Here is a 17,766-nt window from a genome sequence, read left to right on the forward strand (position 1 = left end):
TGTTCCGAATACTTTTATATGCGCGATTAAGTTACACTACTTTGCGAGTTATTTAATCACAATCAGAAAAAAAGTGCCGTAACCAAACCTAAGTGCATCGCGAAACCAAAAGTGGTGATCCAGTTCGGTGGTGCACATATGGTGCAAAACTGGAGGGCATGTGCGGATAGGCATGTTAATGAATTGTTAATTTCTCCTCCAATGGAAAAAGAAAGCAATTCACAGAGCGTATCCGAAGAAAATTATTTTTTTCAGAATATGATCATGTTAGGTATAAAATGAAATAAAATGTGTCCCAAAAAGTGAAATACATCATGAAAACATTCAAATTCGTAAATATTTCTCATTTTATATCTGCTCAAATAGTATATTATTTTATTTAAGGAATTTCCCCAAAAGCTGCTTTAGGTTCCCGCAAGTGGAAATTGACCTTGAGTATAATTGATAATGTACTGAAAAGTTTAAAGAAAATTAGTCAATATTTAATATTTCGTGACATATATCCGTATATCCGTACCACATTAGGGTGAATACATATATACATATATATATAGTAACATGGGGCTGCAAGAGAATATCCTATTTTTCATTTTTTTCTGAGTTGTCGCAATCTTGGCACATGCCGGATTTTACCTAATAGTAGCACTAAATGCCATGCATTTAGGCTCAGACGATCCAACCTACTTAAAAGATGAAGTGACTGTAGGAGTAGTGGCCAGTGCGAGGTTAATGAGAGAATTCGGCGAGAGCTCCCGCAGCATCGAACACGAATACAGAATGTTTTTCTGCATGGTTTGAACCAGACTGTGTGAGAGTAACAGGATATCAAGGGAAGCCGTGAGGATTTAGGCACAATACCTGTAGCTGACAATGTTATGGGAACTACAACCACCTTGCCGAGATGTTAAATTTCTTTAATTTCCCAAGCCACTGGCGTATAGTTCCCCTTTTTCTTCACGTATTTCCGTTCAAAGTTGCTATTATAGCGAACAACGAAAGCAAGAATATACGCGACGCGACCTGTCTTGTGAGGTAATTCTTCATCAACAGCAATATTCCGAATGCATAAGCCAGCGGATAGCGAATACATTCAATGCGCTTATTTTATTCTTGCCCAAGAGATGTCGCTTTCAGTATCAGCTTTACATGTCTCAGCTTCAGATCACCAACCCGAGCACAGGTTCCTTGCAGTATTCCTAGGTATTTGTAGAAATCTGTCTCGGTCATAGTTTAGATGTGGAGGTCACCAATGCCATATCTAGTATGCGGCTCATGATGTGGGTGGCTTGGATTTAACACTTGTCTAATCCAAATTCCATCCGTATGTCACGGCTGAACATGTTCACTATTCGTAACCAACTTCTCAAGTGGTCACCAGCACCAGAACACAGCCTTATATTATTTAAGTTCATCAAGTGTGTTACCTCTCACTTAGCATTTAGGCTATACCTTATTGCGAAACCATGCCCTCTAGCATCATTCAGTAGCCATGAATACCAAAGGGCACTCAACAAATCTCCCTGGAAGATGCTTCCAGGTATATGGGTTGGCTCTAAGGTATTGGTACTCTCAGATGAACGCAGTGATAAGGTGATATGCCACCCTTCCATGATTGTCGCCAAAAGCTTTATTAGTTTGGGATCAATGGCTTCTAGTTGCTTGTCCGACAACTACAGAATCGATAATGAACTGCCCATGTCCACCTCGGCAGCCCTTCTTCTTGGAGAGAGTTTTGTTGGTCTCGAGTTTCACATTGATCTTTCCAATAATGGTGGACGCTATGAATTTGTGGTGGGTTCATAAATAAGTGAATAAGTCTTCTGTGTGCGGGGTCCTGGACGGTGCGCCACGATCCCGTCGAACCGCCCTACGAACAGCGTTAGGCTGTCCATTCCAGAAGCCCAACCCCATCGCCAAGTCAGATGGCGTTCGCCAGTTATCCGTACTGGAACTTAAGTTCCTCCTACTCCTCATTTTTGGATTTGCATTTTATATCTATCCTAAAAATGCAGTACCTGAGTCAAATGAAGGTAATAATCTCGGACGAGCGAATTGCTGACCACATTGCCTCCTAGAGTGCACTGTAGTGTATAACTACGGTCTTGAATGAAGTGTTCTAACACACTTCAAGGCGGTTACGGTGAACTTTAATTTTTTTAATTATTTTTGCATCAGTATTAGTTACTCACAGCATCCATATATGCATATACGTACGAAATTGGTCGCCAGCGTGGAATTTATTTGAGTACATCCGGGATTTGTAGGTTTTACAGAAGTTTAAAACCGAATTCAAAATTTTCCTAACTAATTTCGAATCTTTCCAAATTAACTTCAGACTCTTTCAAATCTATTCCTGAGTTTTCCATTTCAAATTCAGATTTCTACATTCCAAAACCCACGTATTTTCCATTTAAAATTCTGAATTTTTCCAATATTTTACTATAGAGTTTGATACAAACCTTTTTCCACTGAGTAAGCATCGAGTTGAACCAATATATTCGGTCTGAAAATATAATGGCCCAGTGGCTTTTCTCAGTCCTTTTCTCGATTCAACCCTGAAATTGTATCCGCAACCTCGAATAACTTTTAAGCAGTTACGGGGGCTAGCAACGCGACAACTTAAACTTCTCCCAAGTCCTTAAACCGAAAAATAATTGACATTATGGCGTAATAGAAATAGAAGAAAGTTGGTTTCCAAGCAATTATTTTATTTTTTCGCCTCTGTGTAAAATGCATGAACTTTTCATGTCGGAATCATACTACTTGAATATAGCCTATGTTAATACATACCCTACCCAGCTAAGTTGCTCCTCCTTCGGAGTACGGGCCTTCGTCGCAGTATGTACTCCGAAAAACCCCGGTTACTTCTTGCTGTAAGCAGAACACCCACCATATGATGACTAGTTAATTTTTAGAAACCTTCAGCCGTTTTCAAATTCAATATCATAATTGAATACTTTTTTGGAATATCAGATAGTAAACTATACAACTTCTTTTTTCGGGCAAATCACTGGCCCCTAAATTTTAGCGATTGCACATAATGTCGAAAATGTCTTTCCATTTTTTTCTCACTAATTGCAGAATTTTAGCAAAATATTGAAACCCACTAAGGAATTGTCACTCTATTTGATCCCCACCAGCTTGGTAAAAAACATAACTAAAAAACTCGACACCTTAAATGCTTTCCAAGGACGAAATTCCCTTCGATTTCTATTCTTCACACAGAACCCAATTCAAAGAAACTTCCTAAAAACCCTGGAAAATGCCACTCTAATTTAACACTATTTTCAATTGAATCCAGTCTTCTACCGTCAGCTACTTGTCAGTTCACCATCTGGAAACACGAACACCTTAATATTGCTTCTCCCTAAATTTTGGTGTTGAGGTGTTCACTACGCTTCGAAAACCTGTTCTTGTCTTGCGACAGCAGCACATTTGTCCAGAAAACACTAAATGTCGACCATTCCTTGAATATCCAATGAACTTGGATGATTGAAAACAATAATGCATGCGCGGATCCTTCTTCAGACGCACCTCTGTATATAAGTCGCAAACCTACGACTAGGAGTTTTCGACTTTAACAACAATCCCATAGTATCAGCGGTTCAGAGGTTTTCCACCAACATAATCATCAGACCTATGATTGGGGTATGCAATGCAACAGAAGAGCGAAAGGAAATTTTCATGATCATTTTGGCACGCATGGCTATATTCTGATAAAAAGAAAATCTACACACTTCTTTCATATGCATGTAGAGCCTGCCTTAAGCTTGCTTACAAAATCGTATACCTAAAAGCGACCAAACCCAACCAATTTTCTGACAAAAGTTCCAGGCGAGTAAATTGGTTGTGACAAAGACACAAACATTGAATTGATTTCAATGAAGTTTTGTTTTATACAAGTTGACAAGCCCGAAAAATCTGTAGGGGCAATTTATAATAGGAAAAAGAAGGCAGTCCAGCTCGCGCCTCAGATAAAACGATAGCGTAGACCAGTAGGAAAACAGCTATTAGGGATAGCCAACTTTATTCAAAACTGGGATGATGCAGCACGGCCTCAAATTTAACCTTGAATGAAATCGAATTTTCCCTATTATGCTTTTGAAACTGGCACTATCTCTGACAGTAGCAGTGACCTGCCCAGAACTGAGCGATTCTAATATCTCGTATTAATACTATCAGCCAATAGAAAATTACGTTGTGAAATTGCCTCATCAGCGCAAGTAGAGTTCCAACAATGCACCAACAGACGGCTGAAATCGAAAATTTCCCGCAATATCGTCCGCCCTGTAGCCCTCTATTGCTAAGAGTTGGCTGAGTAGAATAGGTAATGAAAGGTGCCTCGTGGTAATCATCATCATCATCAACGGCGCAACAACCGGTATCCGGTCTAGGCCTGCCTCAATAAGGAACTCCAGACATCCCGGTTTTGCGCCGAGGTCCACCAATTCGATATTCCCTAAAAGCTGTCTGGCGTCCTGACCTACGCCATCAGCTCCATCTTAGGTAGGGTCTGCCTCGTCTTCTTTTTCTACCATAGATATTGCCCTTATAGACTTTTCCGGGCTGGATCATTCTCATCCATACGGATTAAGTGACCCGTCCACCGTAACCTATTGAGCCGGATTTTATCCACAAGCAGACGGTCATGCTATCGGCTCATAGATTTTCGTCATTGTGTAGGCTATGGAATCTTCCATCCTCATGTAGGGGGCAAAAATTCTACGGAGGATTTCTTCTCTCGAACGCGGCCAAGAGTTCGCAATTTTTGTTGCTAAGAACCCAAGTTTCCGAGGAATACATGAGGACTGGCAAGATCATTGTCTTGTACAGTAAGAATTTTGACCCTATGGTGAGACGTTTCGAAGCGGAACAGTCTTTGTAAGCTGAAGCTGCCTGGATTTCATCATCGTAGCTGTTACCGGTTGCGGTAATGGAGACGAAAATGTTGGGTTGCATGAATGGAGTAACACCCACCCATGATGACATCCGAAGGGACAACATCCATGATCGACTTGGGGTTGCATCGATCGTCAACAAATTGCAAAAGAGATGAAAAATCCTGAAAACGATGATGCGTGTGAGTAAAATATAAGCCTTAAATTACGTCCCATTTCGTTATCTTCACAAATAAAATTCTGTAACCAATTTTTTTGTATGTTTTAAAAGTTTTTAGAACTACATCCTACATCCAAAGTTCGCGCAGAAAACTCTATGGTATAGAGCACTACATTGGCTTGGTAAAAATCTTACTATCTTTAGCAAAATTATTGCAGGTCATATTCTACTTTTTCATATGTGCCAAAGTTCTGGTATCAGATACCATGGTCTTATGGGCACGTAAACGTATGAGGTGCCTTATGCTATGGTATACTTCAGCTCTGCCAGTAAGCCAAGTACTGTTCAATACAACTTAGTTGGGAGTACGAAAACGACGGTTTGGAGTGTTGACAAACGGTACTTATCGGACGGACTATAAAGGTTTGGAAGCACTTCTTTAGTCAGTAAAGAAAGTAAGACCCGTTTTTATCGGTTTTTATAGTAATGAACGAAATACTATGCATTTCGGGCGATCGAGGCCAACTCCATAATATAAGCCTCATGGAAACTCATGCTTCTACTGATGCCTCTGCCTTGATGACAAGCGTGGTCCTTTTAAATTGTTACGTTGTCGGCGTCTGCCCCATGCCACTTGAGTACTTAAAATAGTAAGCAATATAGGGAAGAATCCCGTACTGGGGCGATATCTTGGCATCCCAAGCCTGCATGACATAACCAGTGATGATGGATTATAATCTGTCTAGTTAGTATAGTGTGATCAGAAATGGTTATTAAAAAAATCTGCTTTACGAACAAAAAAATATTTAATAATGACGGATCTACAGTTGTTTCCCAGGGGGCCTTTTTAAGGTTTTGTGTGAAACAAACCATTATTAAAACCGATTCAATATCTGTTTGTCCCTCTACCACACCCGATTTACTCGGAAACGGCTGTACAACTATCTTATATATAAAAATCAATTGCTGTTCGTTAGTCTCGCTAAAACTCGAGAACGGCTGAACGGATTTATCTTATCTTGATTTTGAAATGTCCGTGGAGGTCTAGGGAAGGTTTAAAAGGTGAGAAAAATTCGAATAATTGCCGGTAAAACCCTAAAAACAGCACTTTTCTTCTCCCCATATAAACGTTTTTTTCTAAATAAAATTTAGAGTCAATTTGAACTTTATTGATATTCCGGTGGTCCGGATAACTCAGTGGTTAGAGCACTAGGCTGTCATACGGAAGATTGCGGTTCAAATCTCACTGGTGGCAGTGAAATTTGTATCGTGATTTGACGTCGGATACCAGTCGACTCAGCTGTGAATGAGTACCTGAGTGAAATCAGGGTAATAATCTCGGGCGACGCAATGCTGACCACATTGCCTCCTAGTGTACCGTTACGGTCTTGAATGAAGTTCTCTAACACACTTCAAGGCCCTGATCCAATATGGATTATTGCGCCAACGATTATTATTATTATTATTATAATAAAGTTCAATCACTCACTGTGTTCATCGGACCTCATATTACAGCTATGAAACGGACAAATTTTTTAACGCAACTAGAAATATTTGACAACCAAATGACAATCTTTTATTTCTAAAAAGACAAAAGACATCAAATGTTTCGCAGCTCAGAACATGTTGTATTGGAAAATAGAATTTCTGTTTTAGTATTTTTGTTTCTCACCGTTTAAACCTCTGAATTTCCGTAAATATTTCAAGACCAAACTAGACTACTTAGACCTAGACCTAGACTAGATATTAAGTTTTGTTACAAATTAAATTTCTGAACGCAAAGATAATATTTGACATTAGATTTGACAACCAACTAATATGTCAATCCATCCTGTTGCACTTTAGAACACGGAAAGAAGTATTACAATTGCGTAACGATAGCTATGAGTGCGCGAGAACTTTCTTTACTTTGGCGATCCTTTGTGATAGTGACATTCCAGATAATGTCTGTTTTTTTTTATATTTTGTGATTGTGACACTTTACTGCTAAGTGAGCGAAACATTTTCTCACTTTCATTATTTACAATTTACGATGCCAAGGAGAAGATGACCTGACTTAGGTCGTCGCAGTCAATCAAATGTGCAAAGAGCTACCTCACGTGCTAACCGCACTGATGACTGAGAGAGAGACAGATCAAGAAAATAGTCGTATTGCTATGTCAGAATTGCGTTATTTAGTGAGTGATAATGAAGTAGATAGGCTTAGAATGCAACGAGTTCGTGCACATCAAACACAACAACAGCAATCACGACAGAATGAAATTGATCGAATCCGCAGACGGAATGCTTCACAATATGCTTTTTCATTAAATACGGATTCGTTTTGTTTGTTTTAAAATTATTTTATACAAAAGTTTAGGTCTTTTATTTATCGATGGAGGCAGTACGAAGTCTGTCGGGTCAGCTAGTTATTTATAAAGTTGTTGATGGTCAAGGTTTGCTATTTCACGTGTATTCATGGTATTCGAAAATGTATATGCCGTCATCATCACATAATGTGAACTCATTTAACGAGGACCACAGGGAAACAAACATCTTAGTTTTCCTTTTTCGTCTAATATTAAGTCGAAGATTGGAAAGGTTTGTGGAGAGATTACTATTATCAGCAAAGTTACCGTAGGTCACAAGTATCCCTTTCACAAAAATTTACTGGATATTAACATCTATTGGGTTGGGGGAAAATAAATGTCGTATTTTGTCAATAGATGGCGACACTTAAACATATCTTGTGTTGTACTTATCGCATCGGATCATACTATACGGCGAAGACGATAATCTGTGCTACAAGTGTCTCTTTGACAGTGTCGTGATCGTACGTTTCAGTCTCAAGTTATAGCGCGTCAAATATGGAGTCCACTAAGCAAGAAATTCGTCATATTTTACGTTTTTACTACCTGAGAGGTGAAAATGCAATGAAGGCGGCCGAAAAAAAATTGTGAAGTTTATGTTTAGATGCAGTAATGATTCACACAGCACAGCGTTGGTTCGATCGATTTCGTTCTGGTGTAGTGGATGTCGAAAATAGACCCCGTACTGGTAGGCCAATCGTCGTAGAAACCAAAAAAATCGTCGAAATCATCCAAGTAGACCGACATGTGAGCATTCGTTCGATTGGCCAGGAACTGGGTATAGACCATAAAATCGTTTGGAAACATTTGCAGAAGATTGGATTCCAAAAAAAACTGGATGTTTGAGTGCCACACGAGTTGACCCGAGAAAATCTCTTGGACCGAATCAACGCCTCCGATGCACTGCTGAAACGGAACAAATTCGACCCATTTTTGAAACGGATGGTGACTCGTGATGAAAAGTGGATCACGTATGACAACCTCAAGCAAAAAGGATCGAGGTCGAAGTGCGGCGAGCCGGCCCAAACCATCGCCAAGCCCGGATTGACGTCCAGGAAGGTTTTGCTGTGTGTTTGGTGGAATTGGAAGGGAATTATCCACTATGAGCTGCTCAACTATGGCCAGACCCTCAATTTGGTCCTTTACTGTGAGCAACTCGACCGTTTGAAGCAGGCGATTGGGGAGAAGCAGCCAGAATTGGTCAATAGGAATGGTGTTGTGTTTCACCAGGACACGCTTGGCCTCACACATTTTTGATGACCCGCCAGAAGCTACGGGAGCTCGGATGGGATGTCCTATCGCACTCACCGTATAGTTCGGGCCTGACACCAAGTGATTACCATCTCTTCTGGTCCATGCAAAACGCTCTTGGTGCTACTAAGTTGGCCACAAAGAATGCTTGCGAAAACCAGCTGTCTGATTCTTTTCAAATAAGGAGGGGGTTTTACAAGGGGGATAATGAAGTCGCGGCGTTATTTCATTCGGATAATTCCACGTATGTTAAATAGAGCGTCAAATTTCGATCACAAATACGACATTTCTTTTTCCCCAAACCAATTTTTATAGAAACTTAGTATCACATTGAAATGAAGCCCAAAATATTGAGTGAATATCAAAACGATTGCAAGATATTTTGCATAAAAATTACATAAAACAGTTCACACCTGAATCACCAAGTTTCCTTTTTTGACTTGTCATTAAGTTCGCCTGGCACATTTACTTAAAGTATCCCTCCAAGGAAATAAACGGCCTTCATCATTTATCCTTCACCGTCTAGAGTAAGTTAAAGCAAAAATATCTTTGCGACCCGACATAGAATCAAAACCTATTCACACCGGTCCCTGGGGGGATATGCTGCCGGTAAGCTACCCGCCCCGCTGAACGAATTATTCTTTGCAGTGTAGTCTTTGTGGTAGTCGCACTTTTCACTGCCTGTCTGTCTGTCATAAGCATTTTTCCAGGAAATGGTTATACCGATTGACAGCGAATTTCGTGAGAACGTGGGAACGTGAATGCTCACGCATACAGTGAGTCACATCGTTCTACATTGAACCTTATGCAAAAGGGAGGTATGGGGAAATATCTCGCTTACTACTTTTCAAAACTGGTCTCAGTTTTGACATTTAATTCACCAGGTGGAGGTTAATAAGTTGTCATTTTATTATTCACCCATTCCCCGAATCTACTCAACCTAAAAATCGGAAAGCTACCACTATATAATACCTAGGCTCCTAAATGCCCTCCATGCCGATGTCTGTTCAAATAAAGTTAAATTTAAAAATTAAAATGTTAAAATTCTGAGATTAAAAGTCAGTATTATATATCATGTACTAGGTACTAATGGGGCAAATGTCCATTCGAATGTTTTTATAAGAGAAATACACAAAACCTTTCATATCTGAAGTATCCAACTTCCGGACTTGTTTCAATGTTAATCTGAGGATCTACTCCACCGACAACCGACAGTAAATCCCATTGCCATACAAATCACGAACGGTGTAGAGATCAAATATCAGTTGCCAACTGCTTGGATAATCACTTTCCTAATGTATGGGAGCGATTGTAAAGTAAAATCGATCCTGTTAAGGGGATCATCCCGTGTGTCGGATCCGCGGAATTGATTTTTTTTTGGCATCAATTGTATCTGGATATAGTGTAGAATATATGGGCAAAGAGATTTTTGATATTCTAAATCGTTTGGAAATTATAATGTTTAACACGCGATAAGTCATGCCAGATTTATGTTGATCGCCGTAATAAAGCTCGTATTTATCGGCCCGAATGAAAATTCTTGTCCTTTTTTTCGAATGCCTTCGCTAAAAGGACAAGAATTGAAGCCGAGGCTGTGCATGTGTTCCCTCAAGAAACCTAAGGTTTATGGACTAGGTATAGCAGATTATGGTTAAAAATCGCATTCTACATGTTAAGTGCATTTTTCTCGAAACTGCGTGTTGAAAATCGGCTGCCACCATAGCCCAGAATCTATCTAACGAAATTCTTTAAAATTTTCATTTTATTCAGAGCGAACTAGGATAACTGCGATTCAAACACCAAAGTTCACTAAAAAAGTTTAACACGGCACCAAAAATTTAGCTTTCAATATCTTTTAATAATCCTAGTTTGCGGACTGTAGTTAAGTCTATACATTAAAATGCCGTTTACTTTTTTTCTTTGAGATCATCGAGGCGCCCTCTAGCGTTGCAGTAGAAAAACACCTTTTTTGGAGATGGATGTTTAAATTGCTCTGTATTTCCATAACGAACTATGTGTGTGTGTGTGTCTGTATGGTGAGGGAGAAGCTACAGCTTCTGAGCACTCAGGCCGTGTTGGCCCATTGCACTCGCCTCCCCCGTCTAACGGAATATTCCGGATTCGTTAACGTATCGCAGGATTTCCGTTAGTGGATGTGATGCTACCCGTCGCAAATGGAGGACCTCGGCACCAAAGATCTGATGCCTGATGCGTCCATAGGCGGGGCGTTCACATAGGAAATGCTCCGTGGATTCCGCTTCCTCATTACAGGAGGGACACGTATCATCTTGAGCAATTCCTATTCTGAACATATGCCCAGCTAGTGAATTATGGCCTGTCAGAATGCCCACAATACACCTGCAAGTCCTCCTGCTTTTCGACAGGATAAACTTTGCGGTACGTATGTTGGGTTCTGGCAGGAAAAGTTTGGTGTGTCCAGCAGCATTTAAGCTCTGCCACCTGTCGTTATGGGAAACATGTTCCCAGTTTTTGAAAACAGATTTAGCCAATGCTACTGATACCCCAATTGCTGGCTCCGGTCCCGGCATAGGGGAGATTGACCCCTCTTTCGCTAAAGCGTCCGAGATTTCATTTCCCTCTATGCCACAGTGACCAGGTACCCAGAGTAGTTCCACCGTATTGAATCTAGACATAGAGTTCAAACGGTTTCTGCATTCCTGAACGATTTTCGAGGTGATCAAAGGACTGCTCAATGCCCTCAGTGCAGCTTGACTGTCACTGCAGATTGCGATGCGCCTGCCCTTCAACCGCTCGTCAATCACCCAGTTTGCCACCCTTAGGATCGCATAAACTTCGGCTTGAAAAACCGTGGCATATTGTCCCTAAGGAAAAGCCCACTTCTCGTTTTTATTCGAGAGGTGGACTCCGGCTCCAGAACCCTCTTCTGTTTTTGAGCCATCGGTGTAGAAGAATTCCGTATATCCCGCCACGCATTCCTCTGGGTCTTCCCAGTCCTCTCTACGCTTCAGGGTAACTACATATCTTCTACCAAACAGATGTATGGGGACACGAGAATCGGAAGGCATTGTAAGAATTGGATTTAGTCCTCCCAGTAACTCTTCCAATACTCTGTGCCCCCCACATCCGTTGCTGCTCTCATTGCAGTGCTTTGAATAAATATATCCAGGGGCTGCAAATTGAGTAGTGCATTCAGAACTGCGCCGGATGTCGTGCTCATGGCACCAGTGATACCCAGACAAACAGTTCTTTGCAGTGCGTCTAGTTTACGGTGAAAACCTTTTTGTCTCACCTTAACCCACCACACTACGGATGCATATACGAACATCGGCCTAATGATGGCAACGTATATCCGAAATACCACATGAGGCCTGAGTTCCCATGTCAAGGCAAAGGTCCGTCTGCACAGCCCATAAGCTGTGAGAGCTCGTTTCATCTTTACCTCTACATGTTTGTTCCAAAGAAGTTTTTTATCTAGAGTGACCCCCAGATATTTCACTTCTTCGGAGAGTTGAAGGGTAGTACCCCTCATCTCAGGGAGACAAAGTCCATCCAGTTTTCTCCTTTTTGTGAATAAAACCATTGTGGTTTAATTTGGATTAAGTGACAAACCATGTCTAAGGCACCAGCTGTCTATCAAATCAACGGCACGCTGTATGTTCCTACACACCGTTCCAAGATCCCGATCAACAGCAAGTACAGGCACGTTATCATGTATTGTATTGTATTGTATTGGCAAATTTTGCAGTTCGCAAAGCAGTGAGTGAATCAGCATACTCCACAGAAGTGGCCAAAGCACACCTCCTTGGAGCAGCCCTTCGTTGCTTCTGCAGTCAGGTAGCGATCGACACCTACCTCAGCACACAGCAATCTCTGCGTTAGCATAGCATGGATCCACTTAATTAAAGCATCATCAACACCATGCGCTCTGGCGGCATCACAAAGTTTTTGAAAAGGCAAAGTCAAAAGCCCCTTCAATGTCCACGAACACCCCCATCGCGTACTCACCATTCAAAGTTGCATCCTCTATCTTTGTGACCAAAGAATGAAGAGTAGACTCACAGGACTTTCCACGTTGGTAAGCATGTTGGTTCTCACTAAGTGGGTGTGACCTAAGCGCGTTTCCACGAATGTGACGCTCCACCAGTCTCTCCAAACCTTTCAGCAAGAATGAAGTCAAACTGATCTGTCTGAAGTTCTTTGGATTAGAATAGTCATCTTTCCCAGGTTTCGGTATGAAAACTACCCTAACCTGTTGCCAAGAAGAAGGCACGTAGCCCAGAGCAAGACATCCTCGAAAAATATTTCTTAGAGGTCGCTCTAAATGCTCCATACCCTCCTTTAGCATTGCCGGATAGATGCCATCCATGCCAGGTGCTTTGAAACATTCAAAGGACAGTATGGCAGCTCTCACCTTTTCATGGGTAACAACCGCTTTCGCAGTGTTCCAGTTCCCCTTGCAACGCTAGCGTGTTGAAGGGGTTGCAAGAACCGTCAACTCTCCCCCTACCACTTCTCTCACCCGTTCTCCCGGGTGGTGTACTTCCAGGAGGGTCTGTACTGAGTCCAGTCTGGAGCTCGTGAAAGTACCGTCGGGTTTTCTAAGAGAATCCAACTTGGCCGACTCATCTTTTTTGAGGACTCTGCACAGCCTTGAAGTCTCCCTTTCGCCTTCCAGTTCCTCACAGTACGCTCTAAAGGAGTCTCGTTTCGAGCACCTCACGAGCCTCTTAAATTCACATTGTGAGTTCCTGAAATTTAACCAGTTTTCGTCCTTATTACTTTTGCAAGCACAGTTCAGAAGTCGCCTGGTGGATTTCCTGAGTTTTTGCAGTTCTCGGTTCCACCAAGGAACCGTTTTACCGCTTTGGCCTCAGGAAATAGGACAAGACTCTTCATAGCAATCTAAAAGTGTGCAGTTCAGAGTTTTCAATTCATCTTCCAGCACTAAAGAAGTCCTTAGTCGCCTGGGAACTGTACTTTATTGCCAAGAAGTTCATTGAACTTTGCCCAATCCGTTTTCTTAGGGTTCCGTCTTTGTACTGCAGACTGTTCGCCCGCAATAGTCAGATTGAATTCTAGATATCGGTGATCTGACAGTGAGACCCCGTCTAGCACTCGCCAGTGTGTAATCAACTCTAACAATTTTGGGGTACAGATTGTTAGGTCAATTACTTCGCTTCTTCTTGGTCCCACGAACGTAGGGGCACACCCTACGTTTGCAGTCATAAGATCAGCTGAAGTGGTGAAATCAAATAGCTTCTCTCCTCTTGGATTGCATTTGCTACTGCCCCAACAAATATGTTGAGCATTCGCATCGCAACCTATTAAGAGTTCGAGACTACTTGATTCTGCATACGCCACCAGATCCCTAAGCTTTGGCATGCTGCAGGTTGATTTGACCAATCTTTATGTTTTTCGACATAAACTTAGTCTATTGTCGTTGACAGAAGAGTCTGGTGCATCCAGTGTGGATCTTACCGGGGTTTCCAGTTTATCCCCACCTTCCGCCGGAGATTCCGCTTCCTTGTGTCCGATTTCTCTGGGCGTTACCGCGCCTAGTGGTACAGCCACGTCCATGTCCTCATTCCCAAGGTGCTTCATCTTCCTTCGCAGTGCTCTCTTCTGCCGTCGGCTTCGGGCCTTTCCAGGTTCACGGTGTCCGCGCCGCTTGGATCCATTTCCACACACCGGCGTTAAACCAGTAGCGTCCACGTCACCAGCTTCCCGTTCTTCCGCTCTTCCTGGTAAGGATGAAGGAGAAGGTTCTGACAAGCAGAATTCAGCCGTAGTCGGATTTCCAGTTTCTCCCAATTTGAAAGTTTGCGCACTTTCCTTTCTGGCTAACTTCGCCGTAGGCACCAAGTGCAAACTTTCCACTGAGCCGGAAAGCATACCTTCTACGGATTGATCTGTAGACGAATATGAATGTGGTGAGGCCTCCAAAATCCGCGCCTCGGCCGCGACATGATTGCTTATGGTCGCGGGTGGATTCGAAGTCTGTGACTTCTTATCACTTGGAGAGATTAAATCCATCGTTTCCATATTCATATTTTTGGACACCCTTAGTATAGTAGTAAACTACTACAGGCTCCCCCACCACGACAAGGTGGTATCCGAGGGGGGAGAACGAACTATGTAATCGAGCTGAAAAAATTACTGCACACACTCAATATATTAGTAAATCTATGGTGAAAAAAACCTATTTGTATCTTTATCCACTCCGTTACAAAAAAAATCTAAAAAAGCCAAAAAACGACCTTCATACGGGATGACCCCCTTAATATCCACAACCATCAATATAAAAGCTCTACCCTAGAGAAATTCAACAATATCTAAGCAAAATATCTTGTCGGTTATAGCGAAACTAAAAGGTGGGTCAGGGTGCGGTTGGGATAAAAGAACTGTTGGCACTCCAAACAACTTTAAAAAGACCCTAAAACACCTCTAATATAGTATATTTAATGAGTAGTAGCACACAATAAGGAATATGTACCGATGAGCGGCGATAATCACAAACTTAGTTAAATCAAGACTTTGCAATAACCACACACGTAACTTGGCAAAAGTATTTGAACTATGCGGCAAAAACCACTTCGTTTGTCATTTGAGTCTTGTATTTAACGCATTTCAAAATGTTGTATTTCACGCCAAAACTCGATCATAGTTTGTGCAGCGGCTTCCTACTCATCTTCAACCGCTGTTAACAATCCAAAAGATCTTAATAAGGATAATTCTAAACAAAAATATTGTAGGTTTAAGTTAGAAACAAGCAACACGCAGTTGGGTATTCTAAAATAGAAGAAGTACTGAACGTTGGTCGTATATGTCTACATACTGTAAATAATTCAAACTATGAAAGATTGGATCAAAGGCCGATTGTTTGGAGGCTGACAGGAAAGAGACTGAAAATATTAGGGATAACAGCTAGCTACTGAATAAAGAAGCTAGATCAGTTTGGCACCAAAACTCATCTAATTTTTCAACCAAGCCCTTTAAAATTACTAACATCAGTGAAATTTTATTTAACATAACAACTAAGAACTGAACATTACCACAAATCACTTGTACTTAAATAAGACAGGCCTCTTAAAATATAATCCTAACAATAAGGACAATAATTTCATAAAAACCTTTAAGTTAAAAGAGAAAATCAAAACATAAAAACAAACAACAAACAAAATTTTATTCAAAAATACATACAAACAATTAGAGTTAGAACAAGAATCAGATTTTAAATTAATAAGTTCCAGAAAGGTAATTTCACTTCAGACTTTTTATTTTGTAGGCATCATAAAATGCTGAAGTAAAAGTTATCAAGAAAGGAAACAAATGTTATTTTGAATAAGCGAGCTTATCGTTCAGGGTTCGGCATTGCAGCCGCGTCGGATATCAAAGGGTCGCATGCCTTTGCTTAGTAGAATTATAGAAGGATCCAGAAGTGTTATAAAAGGATGCCGCACTACATATGCGTATAGCCCTTTGTTGTCTGCATAAATGGAAACTGGGTTAGTTGGACTGTGTACCTGTGCCTGTGTACCTATAAGCCAAACATGCCAGAGGAGGAGCTTTCCGTCTAAATAGTAAAAGTACACATACGGAGCGGCCGTTCGGTACTCATAACCTGCTGACTGGCTGGCCAATAATTCTTCCACACAAATTGCTATTGAATACATCTACCTCGCAATACCTTCTGGTTTCGCGGCAAGTGAAACCCGATCTTTCCATAGCCATTTCTTTCCACACACTCGTCATAAACACAAGTATTGATTTCTCAACGAAATGATTACCTACAACTTCATCAATTCAATTATTAAGTAATTCCCACAAAATGTTAAGATTTCATAACAAAGAAACGAAGATTTCCTGTAAACACACTTCGCGAAAATCATTATCAAAAAGTAAAAATCGCAGGAATAAATGAGTAGAGAAAAAACCAAGTTACGCAATCGCATGAATCGTAGATACTTTTAACGAAAACTGTACCTGCCTCGTTTCATTAAATCAGAGGTAATAAAACAAACTTTTATCTTCAGGTCTTGTACATATTCATGGATTCATGCTTGGATTGCGTCCACTGACTCTAAGTTCACGCAAGCATAATAAACCTACATAAGTAAGACGACCTTGAACTCGGCAGTGAATTCTTGTTTTATCACTTTCCCATCTTCAGATATGAACCATCAACTTTTTCTGTAAAATCGTTCAACTAGTTCACGATGTTTAGATGCCTCTCGTTGGTGATGCAACTTTGCAGCCACTTTGCTTGTGACATAATTTTTATCTGGTGAGACATAGCATCCACAGTTTACAGCGAAAAAGGTTTCACTGTGTAAAAAAGCAAAACTTGGAATTTCCAATTCAACTTCTGATTTTACAGGTTGGCCACAAAATTCTTGAAGAACGCTTAAATATATATAAGTACTCTTAAGGTTTTGTGTGCAGCAAAGCCTAATAAGAATCGGTTCAATGCCTGTCGCTCCGTCACGCCCAATTAACATGAAATTCGACAAAAGCCTTTGGTCTGTAAGCCCCTTCACATCCAACGAGTGGCATTATTTTGCTTTGGGTTCCAGGGGGCTCCGCAAACACGCAAAGGAGAAGTGCAACTTCTTTTTCCTAGAATGTGATAACGTAATCGAGCGACTTTCCCTTAACAGAATACGTTAATTGCTAGTTAATTTTATCATCTAATTAACCCAAAAAGCTAACTGTTGACGTTTCCTAATCACTGTTAATACTTTTTTCCTCCCGTATCTTGTGGATGATGAAACTCTCTAATGCATCCAATTTGCGGAAGTCATTAACCTCCTTAATTACCTTTAGATTATCCTCCGTTATTGTATGTTGTCTGGCTCCCAATGATTTGAGGGCGTGTGTTGGTCTGCTTTTTGCTTTTGTCATATTTACCTCCCTTATATGTTCGTCGAATCTGGTTGCTATTAACCTTCAAGTTTGCCCTATACGATTGCATGCCCATATCAGATGCTCCTTGTTCATATTCGCTTAACTACGCCCCATTCGTAATACTCCAGAGGATTAAGGTCTGGAGAGCTAGGCGACCATAAGTTCGATGTTATGTGGTCATGGAAATTTTCAGCCATCCAATCTTGTGTAGCCACCGCTTTGT

The 17,766-nt window shown here is 41.0% G+C and overlaps 1 protein-coding gene and 1 long non-coding RNA gene across 3 annotated transcripts in view; one reads left to right on the plus strand and one right to left on the minus strand.

Annotated features, from left to right (window-relative positions):
* Positions 1-17,766, plus strand: part of LOC119652639 (nose resistant to fluoxetine protein 6-like) — a 140,548-nt gene that overhangs the window by 25,786 nt on the left and 96,996 nt on the right. The gene's annotated exons all lie outside the window — the stretch shown is intronic.
* On the minus strand, positions 15,806-16,383 carry LOC119652673. Its single transcript, XR_005249574.1, has 2 exons — positions 16,177-16,383; positions 15,806-16,125 (listed from the first exon to the last, which is right to left on the minus strand). It is a non-coding gene; the product is annotated as an uncharacterized LOC119652673 (long non-coding RNA).

The sequence above is a fragment of the Hermetia illucens genome, chromosome 1 (assembly GCF_905115235.1).
Source record: "Hermetia illucens chromosome 1, iHerIll2.2.curated.20191125, whole genome shotgun sequence".
Taxonomy (NCBI): domain Eukaryota; kingdom Metazoa; phylum Arthropoda; class Insecta; order Diptera; family Stratiomyidae; genus Hermetia; species Hermetia illucens.